The 15,449-nt window shown below is 38.8% G+C and overlaps 1 protein-coding gene across 3 annotated transcripts in view; it reads right to left on the reverse strand.

Annotated features, from left to right (window-relative positions):
- The window catches only part of RAB28 (RAB28, member RAS oncogene family), a 137,818-nt gene that overhangs the window by 58,118 nt on the left and 64,251 nt on the right, over positions 1–15,449 (reverse strand). The window lies entirely within an intron of this gene.

A 15,449-nucleotide genomic window follows, 5' to 3' on the forward strand; every position in this document is an offset into this window, starting at 1 on the left:
AAGGCAGCCACCTGGCAAGGGGAGGGGCATCCGCCATTGCTGAGGCTTGAGTTGGTAAACAAAGCAGCCAGGAAGCTCGAACTGGGTGAAGCCCACCACAGCTCTGCAAGGCCTTCTGCCTCTGTAAACCCCACCACTAGGGGCAGGGCATAGCTGAACAAAAGGCAGTAGAAACTTTTGCACACTTAAACGTCCGTTTGACAGCTCTGAAGAGAGCAGTGGTCCTCCCAGCACACTGTTTGAGCTCTGAAAATGGACGGACTGCATCCTCAAGTGGGTCCCTGACACCCGTGTAGCCTAACTGGGAGACACCTCCCAGTAGGTGCCAAATGACACCTCGTACAGGTGTCCCTCTGGGACAAAGCTTACAGAGGAAGGATCAGGCAACAATATTTGCTGTTCTGCAATATTTGCTGTTCTGCAGCCTATGCTGGTGATACCCAAGCAAAAAGGATCTGGAGTGGACCTCCAGCAAACTTCAACAGACCTGCAGCTGAGGGACATGACTCTTAGAAGGAAAACTAACAAACAGAAAGGAATAGCATCAACATCAACAAAAAGGACACCCACGCCAAAACCCCATCTGTAGGTCATGAGCATCAAAGGCCAAAGGTAGATAAAACCACAAAGACGGGGAGAAACCAGAGGAGAAAAGCTGAAAATTCTAAAGACTAGAGCACTTCTTATCCTCCAAAGGACTGCAGCTCCTCGCCAGCAACGGAACAAAGCTCAACAGAGAATGACTTTGACGAGCTGACAGAAGCAGGCTTCAGAAGGTCAGTAATAACAAACTTCTCTGAACTTAAGGAGGATGTTCGAACCTCTCGCAAGGAAGCTAAACACCTTGAAAAAAGATTAGATGAATGGCTAACTAGGATAAACAGTGTAGAGAAGACCGTAAATGACCTGATGGAGCTGAAAACTAGGGCACGAGAACTACGTGAGGCATGAACAAGCTTCAATAGTCAACTCGATCAAGTGGAAGAAAGGGTATCAGTGATTGAAGATCAAATTAATGAAATAAAGAGAGAGAAGAAATTTAGAGAAAAAAGAGTAAAAACAAATGAACAAAGCACCAAGAAATATGGGACTATGTGAAAAGACCAAATCTACGTCTGACTGGTGTACCTGAAAATGATGGGGAGAATGGAACCAAGTTGGAAAACATTCTGCAGGATATTATCCAGGAGAACTTCCCCAACCCAGCAAGGAAGGCCAACATCCAAATTCAGGAAATACAGAGAACACCACAAAGACACTTCTTGAGAAGAGCAACCCTAAGACACATAATTGTCAGATTCACCAAGGCTGAAATGAAGGAAAAAATGTTAAGGGCAGCCAGAGAGAAAGGTAGGGTTACCCACAAAGGGAAGCCCAACAGACTAACAGCGGATCTCTCAGCAAAAACTCTACAAGCCGGAAGAGACTAGGGGACAATATTAAACATTCTTAAAGACAGAATTTTCAACCCAGAATTTCATATCCAGCCAAACTAAACTTCATAAGTGAAGGAGAAATAAAGTCCTTTACAGACAAGCAAATGCTGAGAGATTTTGTCACCACCAGGCCTGCCTTACAAGAGCTCCTGAAAGAAGCACTAAACATGGAAAGGAACAACTGGTACCAGCCACTGCAAAAACATGCCAAATTGTAAAGACCATTAATGCTAGGAAGAAACTGCATCAACTAACGGGCAAAATAACCAGCTAACATCATAATGACAGGATCAAATTCACATATAACAATATTAACCTTAAATGTAAATGGGATAAATGCCCCAATCAAAAGACACAGACTGGCAAATTGGATAGAGTCAAGACCCATCAGTGTGCTGTATTCAGGAGACCCATCTCACGTGCAGAGACACACATAGGCTCAAAATAAAGGGATAGAGGAAGATCTACCAAGCAAATGAAAGCAAAAAAAAAAAAGGCAGGGGCTACAATCCTAACCTCTGATTAAACAGACTTTAAAACAACAAAGATCAAAAGGGACAAAGAAGGCCATTACATAATGGTAAAGGGATCAATTCAACAAGAAGAGCCAACTACCCTAAATATATATGCACCCACTACAGGAACACCCAGATTCATAAAGCAAGTCCCTAGAGACTTACAAAGAGACTTATCGACTGCCACACAATAATAATGGGAGACTTTTAACATCCCACTGCCAATATGAGACAGATCAACAAGACAGAAGGCTAACAAGGATATCCAAAAGTTGAACTCAGTCCTGCACCAAGCAGACCTAATAGACATCTACAGAACTCTCCACCCCAAATCAACAGAATATACATTCTTCTCAGCACCACATCGCACTTATTCCAAAACTTACCACATAGTTGGAAGTAAAGCACTCCTCAGCAAATGTAAAAGAACAGAAATCACAACAAACTGTCTCTCAGACCACAATGCAATCAAATTAGAACTCAGGATTAAGAAATGCACTCAAAACCACACAACTACATGGAAACTGAACAATCTGCTCCTAAATGACTACTGGGTAAATAATGAAATGAAGGCAGAAATAAAGATGTTCTTTGAAACCAATGAGAACAAAGATACAACATACCAGAATCTCTGGGACACATTTAAAGCAGTGTGTAGAGGGAAATTTATAGCACTAAATGCCCACAAGAGAAAGCAGGAAAGATCTAAAATTGACACTTTAACATCACAATTAAAAGAACTAGAGAGGCAAGAGCAAAGACATTCAAAAGCTAGCAGAAGGCAAGAAATAACTAAGATCAAAGCAGAACTGAAGGAGATGGAGACACAAAAAACCCTTCAAAAAAATCAATGAACCCAGGAGCTGGTTTTTTCAAAAGATCCACAAAATTGATAAATCGCTAGCAAGACTAACAAAAAAGAAAAGAGAGAAGAGTCAAATAGATGCAATAAAAAACGATAAAGGGGATATCACCACCAATCCCACAGAAATACAAATTACCATCAGAGAATACTATAAACACCTCTACGCAAATAAACTAGAAAACTTACAAGAAATGGATAAACTCTTGGAAATATACACCCTCCCAAGACTAAACCAGGAAGAAGTTGAATCTCTGCATAGACCAATAACAGGCTCTGAAACTGAGGCAATAATTAATAGCCTACCAACCAAAAAAAGTCCAGGACCAGTCGGATTCACAGCCAAATTCTACCAGAGGTACAAAGAGGAGCTGATACCAACCCTTCTGAAAATATTCCAATCAACAGAAAAAGAGGGAATGCTCCTTAACTCATTTTATGAGGCCAGTATCATCTCGATAGCAAAGCCTGGCAGAGACACACACAAAAAAGAGAATTTTAGACCAACACCCTCATGAACATCCGTGTGAAAATCCTCAATAAAATACTGGCAAATCAAATCCAGCAGCACATCAAAAAGCTTATCTACCAAGATCAAGTCTGCTTCATCCCTGGGATGCAAGGCTGGTTCAACATTTGCAAATCAATAAACATAATCCATCACATAAACAGAACCAATAACAAAAACCACATGATTATCTCAATAGATGCAGAAAAGCCTTCGACAAAATTCAACAGCCCTTCATGTAAAAAACTCTCAAGAAACCAGGTATTGATGGAACATATCTCAAAATAATAAGAACTATTTACGACAAACCCACAGCCAACATCATATTGAATGGGCAAAAACTGGAAGCATTCCCTTTGAAAACTTCCACAAGACAGGAATGCCCTGTCTCACCACTCCTATTCAACATAGTGTTGGAAGTTCTGACCAGGGCAATCAGGCAAGAGAAAGAAATAAAGGGTATTCAATTAGGAAAAGAGGAAGTCTAATTGTCCCTGTTTGCAGATGACATGATTGTATATTTAGAAAACCCATTATCTCAGCCCAAAATATACTTAAGCTGATAAGCAACTTCAACAAAGTCTCAGGATGCAAAATCAATGTGCAAAAATCACAAGCATTCCTATACACTAACAACAGACAAATAGAGTGCCAAATCATGAGTGAACTCCCATTGACAATTGATACAAAGAGAATAAAATGCCTAGGAATCCAATTTACAAGGCATGTGAAGGACCTCTTCAAGAGAACTAAAACCACTGCTCAACAAAATAAAAGAGAACACAAATGGAAGAACATTCCATGCTCATGGATAGGAAGAATCAGTATCATGAAAATGGCCATACTGCCCAAGATAATTTACAGATTCAATGCCATCCCCATCAAGCTACCAATGACTTTCTTCACAGAATTGGAAAACACTACCGTAAAGTTCATATGGAACCAAAAAAGAGCCCGCATTGCCAAGATGGGGACTTCAAACTATATATTCAAAAGAGAGATATAGACCAATGGAACAGAACAGAGCCCTCAGAAATAACACCACACATCTACAATCATCTGATCTTTGACAAACCTGACAAAAACAAGAAATGGGGAAAGGATTCCCTATTTAATAAGTGGTGCTAGGAAAACTGGCTAGCCAAATGTAGAAATCTGAAACTGGATCCCTTCCTTACACCTTATACAAAAATTAATTCAAGATGGATTAGAGACTTAAATGTTAGACCTAAAACCATAAAAACCCTAGAAGAAAACCTTTGCAATACCATTCAGGACATAGGCACGGACGAGGACTTCATGACTAAAACACCAAAAGCAACAAGAGCCAAAATAGACAATTGGGATATAATTAAACTAAAGAACTTCCGTACAGCAAAAGAAACTACCATCAGAGTGAACAGGCAACCTACAGAATGGGAGAAAAATTTTGCAATCTATCCATCTGACAAAGAGCTAATATCCAGAACCTACAAAGAACTTAAACAAATATACAAGAAAAAAACAAACAACCCCATCAAAAAGTGGGCAAAGGATATGAACAGACATTTCTCAAAAGAAGACATTCATGCAGCCAACAGACACATGAAAAAATGCTCATCATCACTGGTCATCAGAGAAATGCAAATCAAAACCACAACGAGATACCATCTCATGCCAGTTAGAATGGCAATCATTAAAAAGTTAGGAAACAACAGATGCTGGCGAGGAAGTGGAGAAATAGAAATGCTTTTACACTGTTGGTGCAACTGTAAACTAGTTCAACCATTGTGGAAGACAGTGTGGCGATTCCTCAAGGATCTAGAACTACAATTACTATTTGACCCAGCGATCCCATTACTGGATATATACCCAAAGGATTATAAATCATGCTCCTATAAAGACACGTGCACACGTATGTTTACTGTGGCACTATTCACAATAGCAAAGACTTGGAACCAACCCAAATCTCCATCAATGATAGACCAGATTAAGAAAATGTGGCAAATATACAACATGGAATACTATGCAATCATGAAAAAGGATGAGTTCATGTCCTTTGCAGGGACATGGATGAAGCTGGAAACCATCATTCTCAGCAAACTATCATAAGGACAGAAAACCAAACATTGCACGTTCTCACTCATAGGTGGGAAGTGAACAATGAGAACACTTGGACACAGGGCAGGGAACATTACACACGGGGGCCTGTCATGGGATGGGGGCAGGGGGAGGGATAGCATTAGGAGAAATACCTAATGTAAATTACGAGTTAATGGGTTCAGCAAACCAACATGGCACATGTATACCTATGTAACAAACCTGCACGTTGTGCACATGTACCCTAGGACTTAAAATATAATTTTTAAAAATGAAAAAAAAAATGCCTATCAAAAAAAGTACACAAACTTTATTTCATTTCAACGTAAATTTTACCTCAAAATAAATTAAACTCTAAGTAATGATACATTTGAGGAAGTATTTAAAGTATAGTGTCTGCAACTTATTTTGAAATGCATCAAAGAGAGGGTGAACCACTAGACTGATAGAAGGATGTTTAGATGGATACATATATGAAAAACCAAAGAAAGCAGGCTTTTAATTGTGGACTGTAGGTCGGGGCAGCAAACCGTAGTCTGTGGGCCAAATCTGTCACTTTTTGTTATGGTCCATGAGCTAAGAACAGTTTTAACCTTTAAAAAGGGTGAGAGGACAGGTGCAATGGCTCACGCCTGTAATTCCAGCACTTTGGGAGGTCAAAGTGGGTGGATCGCCTGAGATGAGGAGTTCAAGACCAGCCTGACCAACAGAGTGAAACTCCGTCTCTACTAAAAATACAAAAAATTAGCTGGGCGTGGTGACTGTAATCCCAGCTACTCAGGAGGCTGAGGCAGCAGAATCACTTGAACCCAGGAGGCAGAGGTTGCAGTAAGCTGAGATCATGCCATTTCACTCCAGCCTGGGCAACAACAGTGAAACTCCGTCTCGGGGGGGAAAAAAAAAAAAAGGTGAGAATAAGTTAAAACATAATTCATGATGTGAAATATAAAATTCAAATGTCAGTGTCGATAAATAAAATTTTGTTGGAACACAGTCATACTCATTTATTTAGGTATTGTTCATAGTTGCTTCTACACTATAATGGGACAGCTGATTAATTCCAACAGGCACTGTAGGGCCCTTGAAGCCTAAAATATCTGTTATCTGGCCCTTTTCAGATAAAGTTTGCCTATCCCTGCTCTAGATAGTGAAAATACAAGTAAGTGTTCACTGTAAAAGTCTTCCAACATTTCTGCATGTTTGATATTTTTTAATAGGATACTGAAAAATATCAAAGCAATAATTATAAGCTGAGTCTACAGTGGATCACTGGGGAGGGAAGGGGAGTTCTATCAGTTCTAAGTGGTGCAACCAGCTTTTTGAAAACCTATTTGGACAAAGTCATAAGCTTGGAGGTACAAAAGGTTAAAAAAAAAAAAACTGTATCAAGACTAGTAAAAAGCTAGGAAGGTATAACAAATGCTCTGTCCATTAAAAAATGGGCTAAAAACATTCTATTCATCGGCCAATAAACATGTCAAGGAAGTTTACTATTATGTAAAGTGTTGGATGAGAAAACGAAAAGGTTTTTAACTATCTATGAGAAATCAAGTATCAATCCTTTCCTCATTTTCAGTTGAATATTGCATTTCGTAAAGCTACCATAAGAAAGTACTACAAACTGAGTGGCTTAAAACAACAGAAATTTATTTTCTCATACTTCAAATCAAGATGTTGACAGGGCCAAGTGCCGTCTGAAGGCTCTACGGAAGAATTTTTCCTTGCCTCTTCCTAGTTATTTGCGGTTACCCACAAACTTTGGCATTCCTTGGCTTGTAGCTGCATCACTCCAATCTCTGCCTATATCTTCACATAACTTTCTTCCTGTGTGTCTGGATCTCAGTCAAAATTTCTCTCATACATCATTGGATTCAGGGTCCACCCTAATCAAATATTACCTCATCTTAACTTGATTACATCTGCAGAGACCCTAATTCTAAATAAGATCACACCCACAGGTACTAGTGGCTAGGACTTCAACATCTCTTTTGGAAGGAGACAATTCAACCCACACAAAAAGACTAGGCTTCCTATTTTACTGAGAACCTAGAGTCAGGAGACTTTCCAAATGTCACCAGATCTATATACCAAACACAGTACACAGGCAACTGCCTATACTTCTGTTATGAACCAGTAAGTGATCCATGTTCCTAAGTTAAACCCTCTTTTTGTATACTAGATCCTATCTTCTTCTCACTTACTTAATGACATCGCTCCAGCAATTTTAACCTCTCTCTCCTACATCATCAATTTCTCTCTCTACTATTTCCTATCAGCATGCAAACATATTTCTCCTATCTTAAAATTGAAAGCAAAACAATTTAAAAACTTTTGACCCCCACCTCTGCTTCAATTTATCTGAATTCTTTAAAGCAAACTCCTCAGAAGAATCATCTACACTTACTGCTTCTAATCTGACTTTTATTTTCACCACTTTACCAAAATTGCTCTTATACAGATAAGAAATGAGTTGTTGCTAACTCCGACAATAAATTATTGATCTTCTTTTATGTACCTATCAGCAGTATTTGACATATTGATTCCTCCCTCCTTGGAATATTTTCTTCATCTGGATTCCAGAGTTATACACTCTTGGTATCAAAGTTTTTTGATACCAACACTCCTGGTATCAAAACTAGACAAGAAACATTTTTTGATGTTTTAGAAGTGCACCAAATGTGGTACTTTTAAGAAATTATTTGATGTTACAATATGAATTTTATCAAGAAGATTGGCAAGCAAGCAATTGATTCTGGAATCAAAGAAGTTCCCTTAAACTAATACTAAAACTAAGGACTGAATTTCATGTAAAACTATTTCAACAAACACTATTTCCTAGAAGTCCTTCACAATAATTTAACACAATATTTCTGCTTTAGAAACCCCAACATTGGCATATTCAATCTCTAGCATCATGAAAAAGACTCAAGATTCTACATTAAAGTTGTGGCTAGGTGTGTGCATGCATGCACATACATATGTACACATGCAAATGAAAAGGAAAAGTTCTTAGCGAATGGCAAATTTGGTCCATATGCATTTCTTCAAGATCTTGAAGATACTGTCATTATAGGGGGATTAATTTAACCTCTGGTAAAGTTCTTGGCTTTTCTAAGCCCTGGTAGTCTTGTTTTGTTTTGCTTTAGTTGTACTGTTTCTTTAGCTGCTTATATTTGCTTTAGTTGTATTGCTTGTTTGTTTTGGTTTGGTTGTAACACATGTATACAAAGTTCTGTGGCAACAAAAATATGACAGTACAGCAATCACAGTTTGGAACTGCATCAATTCTAAACAATATACATGTGATTGTTCTCATAGGATTAGCACTATGAGGTACTACTTCCTGCAACCATTCCTGCTCAACACCTGCTTGTTTTATAGCAGTGAAATATAAAAGAAAAATAAATTAAAGGTTAAGTTAAAAGCAAGATAAGATTTTAAACGTCATATTGATAACTTTAAGTTTTACGACTATATGACCATCAAATTTATCTCTGGAGATTTAAACTTGAGATAATGTTCTAAAATGAAGAGAATAAAAATTTACCTAATTGCTTAACTTAAAACTAGATATCATCTCTGACATTTTCATCTTTTTGACAAAATTCTCATGAGATTTTCATAAAGATTCAATGTAAAAGCCTTACTGAGGAAGGCTGGGCAAAAAGGAATTCCTCCTCTTGTTAGTCTCAGGTTACCACCTCATCTCATCCAATTTTATAAGATTCACATACTAATGAGGATGCAACATCAGAAACGAATCTCTGAGGAGGGGACCATGAAGGAATAACTTGAAACAATGAAAATTATGAGGGAAAAAAAAATAGATGCTTTCAAAAGACCTCAAAGCATGCTATATCCATGTCTACAGCTTTGACTTTTGCTCCAAAATATTTACATGGTACTGATCCTTTATTTTGATTCATATTTAATATCCCACCCTTCCGTGCATGTCCATAAACTGGCAACTGTCCATTTTTAATACTACAAATCCAACCTTCCTCATATTTTTATGGCTATACCTTGAAAACTATCAGGTCGTTAAGAATAGACACTATGCCTTATTCATTTTTAATTCCTAGTATTTAGCATGATTCCTAGACATAACAGGTCCTCAACAGGTATTTGCTAAATAAATATATTACTTTATTATATTGATGAGATTACACTCACATTATTCAACAGGGTTAATCAAAACATTTGGCTGACCTTCAAAATATTTTACTATTAGTTTTATTGTTGGTAACCTTTACTCTCAAGATTATGACTAATGAGAGTATTTTCACCCATACAGCTAGCTTAACTTGATTCAGAGGATATAACATGTACTTTAGAGGTATGAGTTTTCAAGGCAACTGCCTAATAAAACTTTGGTTTGCGTGGGTTATTAATCATCATTAACATCCTCCCCTACCTCCTTATTTTGCCTGAAATCAGGATGTGTACAGTGTTAAGAAAACGGCTCAGTTTCATGATCCAAATGATCTGAATTCCCCATAGACCTGATATTTTAAAGCGAACTTATCCATTATTGAGGTTTTTCTCATTGTTTCTAATTTTTGAAACTCTCTTCACTAAAACAGCTACCCCAAAAGGTGGGCAGGTGAAATCTATATTGTATTTGATATGAACATTCTGAAGATATAAAAATATTTGAAGATTTAAGGGCCTTCTTAAAATACTACTGCTTCCAGCTTTGACACAATAACTACGACAAGATTTTCCTCTTGCAATAAACAAATGGCAAATTGGACAAAATATATAATGCAATTGATTTCACATAATGAACATCAGACAAGACAAACATGTGATCCCTTAGTCGAGAAACAAACAAGGTGAGCTTTATAGTCACTCCTTCTACCTACAGGTACTTTCTAGACCTACTAAAGAGGAGAAAACAAGGAGAGTACGAGCTTGCAAACAGAGGAAGGCAAGATAACAATTAAAAATTAGTGGAAACACACGGGATTGTGCCATGCAAATTACCAAAAATGAGAGATCTACAGAGAAAAAAGGTCCAGAAATCTGTATGGGTTTCCTTCAGTATCTTTTTGACTACTAAGCTGCACATGAATACAGCAGAACTCCATGAGACTGAGCAAATAAGAACCAGGAAGCTGCAATCAGAAAAATTCCCAGAATGCAAACAGACCTGGGAGAGAGGAAGAAACTCACTGAATGCTCAGGGCATTCAGTGGAGAACAGAGAAGAGTAACACCTTTGGAATAGGGTTAAGTAACCCTAGATTGTAAGTGGAGCAGGACAAGCTGCAGACAAAACCCCTCAGACATCGAGTTAAAGAAGGAAGGGCTTTATTCGGCTGGGAGTTTTGGCAAGACTCATGTCTCCAAAAACCGAACTCCCCAAGTGAGCAACTCCTGTCCCTTTTAAGGGCTTACAACTCTAAGGGGGTCCACGTGAGAGGGTCATGATCGATCTATCTGACCGATTGAGCAAGCAGGGGGTACGTGACTGGGGGCTGGATGCATCAGTAATCAGAACGGAACAGAACAGGGATTTTTCACAATGCTTTTCCATACAATGTCTGGAATCTATAGATAACATAACCAGTTAGGTCAGGCATCGATCTTTAACCAGGCCCAGGGCGCGGCACCGGGCTGTCTGCCTATGGATTCCATTTCTGTCTTTTAGTTTTTACTTCTTCTTTCTTTGGAGGCAGAAATTGGGCATAAGATAGTATGAGGGTGGTCTCCTCCCTCATAAGCACCCTAACAAAGCATGAAAACAAGTCTTAAAAAGTATCAAGCCACAAATAACTTAAGTGTCTGCCAAAGTAAAAAAAAAAGAAGAAAATCCAGTTCTCAAGAGTATAAAATGTTCAAGACTCAATAAAAGGGTATTACACATGTAGAGTACAATAAAATATGTGCAATAAACTGGATAAAAATCAGTCAGAAACATCCAGAAAGGACAAAAAATCATTGAACTAATCAATAAGCACTTTTTAAATGAAAGTCTTAAAGAGTGGCTCAACAGCAGATTCTAGAATGCAGATGAAATAATCAGATGACTGGAAGATAGATCAATTGAGATTATGGTGTAAGGAACGGAAAGAAAAAAAGTGAACAAAAATTGTCAAAGCCTCAAAAAACTGGGAGAGCATCAAGTATTCCTCTCCAGTAGAGGAAAGAAGAAAGCAGAAAGGTTATTTGAGGAAATAACAGCCAAAAACTTACCGAATTTGGTGAAAAATATTAATCCACACATCAGGAAGTTCAGCAAATTCCAAGTAGGATAAACTCAGAGATTTATACCTATACATATCATAATAACACTGAAATAAGCGTGGGAAAAAGTAAATCATCTAAATAAGTGCTAAAGAAGCATTTGACAAAAATTCTAATACTCTAATTTCACTTTTTTTTATTTTTATTTTTTGGAGACAGAGTCTCACTCTGCTGCCCAGGCTGGAGTGCAGTGGCACAATCTCAGCTCACTGCAACTTCTGCCTCCCTGATTCTCCCGCCTCAGCCTCTCGAGTAGCTGGGATTACAGGCACCCACCACCATGCCCAGCTAATTTTTTTTTATTTTTAGCAAAGGCAGAGGTTTCACCATGTTGGTCAGGCTGGTCTTGAATTCCTGATCTGAAGTGATCCACTCGCCTCAGCCTCCCAAAGTGCTGGGATTACAGGCATGAGCCACTGCGCCTGGCCAATTTCACTCTTTATTTAATGAAGTTCTAGCTGGGGCAATTAAACAAGAAACAAATCAGAAGGCATCCATATTGAAAAGGAAGAAGTAAAATTTTCTCTATTTGCAGATGATGGTCTTATATATTGAAAATCTTGAAGAATCCACAAAAAAAACTATCAGAGGAAGTAAACTAGTTCAGCAAGGCTGTAGAATACAAGTTCCACATACAAATGTCAGTTTTGCTTCTATACACTATCAATGAAAAATTCAAATATGAAATTAAGAAAGCATTTCCATTAACAACTTTACAACAGCATTAAAAATGATAAATTACACAGGAATAAATTAAACAAAACAAATGCAAATTTTATACTTCAAAAGTGAAAAAACATTATTGAAAGAAATTTTTTTAAAACTAAATGAATAGAAAGACTTCCCACGTTAATGGATTGGAAGAAAATATTGTAAAGATGGCAATATTCCCCACCTGATCTACAGTTTCAACACAGTACCAATCAAATTCCCAGCTGACTTATTCACAGAAAAATAACAAGCTGATCCTAAAATTCACATGGAAATGTAAGGGACACAGAATAGTCGAAACAATCTCAAAAAGAAAAGTAGAGAGAACCACACTTCCTGATTTCAAACTTACTACAGTAATCTAGTTTATTCAATACAAATCTAATAAATTATAAAACTGATACAGTAATCTACAGTAAGTTACAGTAATCAAGACAGTGTTATACTGGTAAACGGACAGACATATAGATAAATGAAACAGAAGTGAGAGTCCAGCAATAAACCCAAACATCTGTAGTCAATTGATTTTTGACAAGAATGTGAAGACCACTTAGTGGGAAAAGCATAGTCATTTCCAGAAATAATGCTGAGACAACAAGACATCTGCATGCAAAAAAACTGAACCCCTACTCGCATCATATTTAAAAAAAAAAAATTACTCAAAATGGATCAAAGAGAACAAAGAGCAGAAAATAGCTGTCTAGGGATACTGGATGTCAGTTCTCCTCAGAGACAAGACCAAAGGTATCAGTGAATAGACACATTCCAAAAGGACAGCTAAAGGAAGGGAGCAGGATCTGTTGGGATGCCTAAAGGAAGAAGCTGGGGTGCAAAAAAAGGAAAGCAGAATGAGGATAACAGAAATTGACACCCAAGAAACTCAGAGTCCCATGGAAAGGGTAGGTGGGGGTGCTTCTCCACTCCCCTCACCTCTGTGACAGTTTGCCGACCACCAAACTGTTTAGAAGACTCTTTGTCCTCATGAGTCAGGGCAACACTATTGGTGGCGATTTGAGTACTTACCGGGAATAGAGAACCAGGTGACCAGCTTGCACAGATATGCCTACATTCCCTTCAGACCTGAACTGAGACAGTGGGTGCCATGATGGTTGCGTAGCCGTGGTGCCACAACCCTCCCTAGGAATCTCCACCCATGGTGCCAATGGTATCTCCAACCTTGAGCCACTGTCTCACCAGATGCACCCCATAACCCACTCTGACTTTGGCAAGCACAGGGGACTAGAAGCTCCCCAGGTAACTGTGGTACCCCAAAGATCTAACCCTAAGCCTGTGCCACCACTAAAGGAGGAGGGAAGTACAGCCCACCAAAGCCCAACTTGGGACAAAGGAAATGAGTGCAGCACCAACCACTGAATGGGCCAACACTGACACCCAGGAAGAGACATGGAGAGAGGGTCATCTCCTGGCCTCCCCTAATACACTGTTGTGGAAGCAGCAGTGTTCTTCCTGCCATAGGCCAGTGGGCATGCCTCAAGTACCCATGTCTTTTGTGCTTGTCATGGTAGCTCCACTGCAAAGAAAGTCAGCCCAAGACCACTCAGGCTTTCACAAAGGGCAAGCTGAACACCACCTTCTTACAAAAAGTGGCAGCACCCCGGCAACAGAGGACAGAACACAGAGCTGACTGCCCTGGACTGGGAATAAAGGCTCTGCCTCCTCAGCTCCATTTTAGTAGTAGTAGTCAGAAAGGCTTATCTGTGGCCCACAGCCACACTGAATCCAAGGACAACTGAAGGTTATGAGCCCTGCAACAAGGGTATGATAAAGAAGCAAATCACATTCCTAAGGGCTCAAGATGAAGAGCTGATGCACCCCCTGCCCCTTCCCCCAAGACCTTAGTGCACCCCCTCACGATTTTCTCACCAACTCCATCAGGGTGGGCACATCCACATAGCGCAAAGCCTACCTGCCGGCTCTTATTTTTAAGCGCCATCTACTGGATGATACCCAGAACTGCACCACGAAATTAAAAACCTGCTACCAGAAGAGCTTGGTGTTAGTCCACGAGGTAAGATTCCAGAGACCTCCACACCATCAGGCCCACAGAAGATAGTGTGTCAGCCCTTATATCCAATATGTCGCTACAACAAGCAGCATCTGAGAAAGCCACCACACAGAAATTACCCACAACCAAGGACCCCAAACAGAGCTTTGGTCCCCTGAAAGCACCCAGAAACGAAGCCACACAATCATACACCATATACACCACAGTAATACCCTCAAGGAGAAAAAGAATTAAAAAAGCAAAAAGCCCCAACAAAACAATAGCAAATCCAAAAATAAGAAGGGACAATACCTCAGATGAGAAGGAATCAGCAGAAGAATTCAAGCGGTACAAAAAGGCAGAGTGTTTTGACACCTCCAAAGGATAGTACCACCTCTCTAGCAATGGATCCTAACCAGACTGAAATGTCTCAAATAACAGATGAAAAATTCAAAATATGGATTACAAGAAAACTCACTGAGATCCAGAGAAAGCTGAAATCCAATACAAAGAAACCAGAAAAACAATTTAGGATATGAAAGATGAGATAGCTATATTAAGAAAAAACCAAGTGGAACTTCTGGAATTGAAAAATTAAGTACAGGATTTTCAAAACACAATGGGAAGCTTTAACAATAGACTAGACCAAGCAGAAGAAGGAATTTCAGAGCCTGAATACCAGTTTTTCAAATTAACCCAGTCACACAAAAATAAACAAAAAAGAACTTTAAGAAACAAAGCCTTCAAGAACTATGGGATTATATAAAGTGGCCAAACCTATGACAAACTGGCATTCCTGAGGAAAAAAAAGTAAGAAACTCAAGAAAACATACTTAAGGAAAACATTCAGGAAAATTTCCCTAATCTTGCAAAAGAGGTCAACACCCAGAGAAAGGAATTAAGAGAACTACTAAAAAGTCGGCAAAGGACATGAACAGACACTTTCAAAAGACAGACAAGTAGCCAACAAACATATGAAAAAATGCCCAACATCACTAATCATCAGAGAAATACAAATCAAAACCATAATGAAATATAATCTCACACCAGTCAGCTATTATTGAAAAGTTAAAAAATAATAGATG

Source organism: Trachypithecus francoisi, unplaced genomic scaffold (assembly GCF_009764315.1).
Source record: "Trachypithecus francoisi isolate TF-2019V2 unplaced genomic scaffold, Tfra_2.0 Lachesis_group1, whole genome shotgun sequence".
NCBI lineage: Eukaryota > Metazoa > Chordata > Mammalia > Primates > Cercopithecidae > Trachypithecus > Trachypithecus francoisi.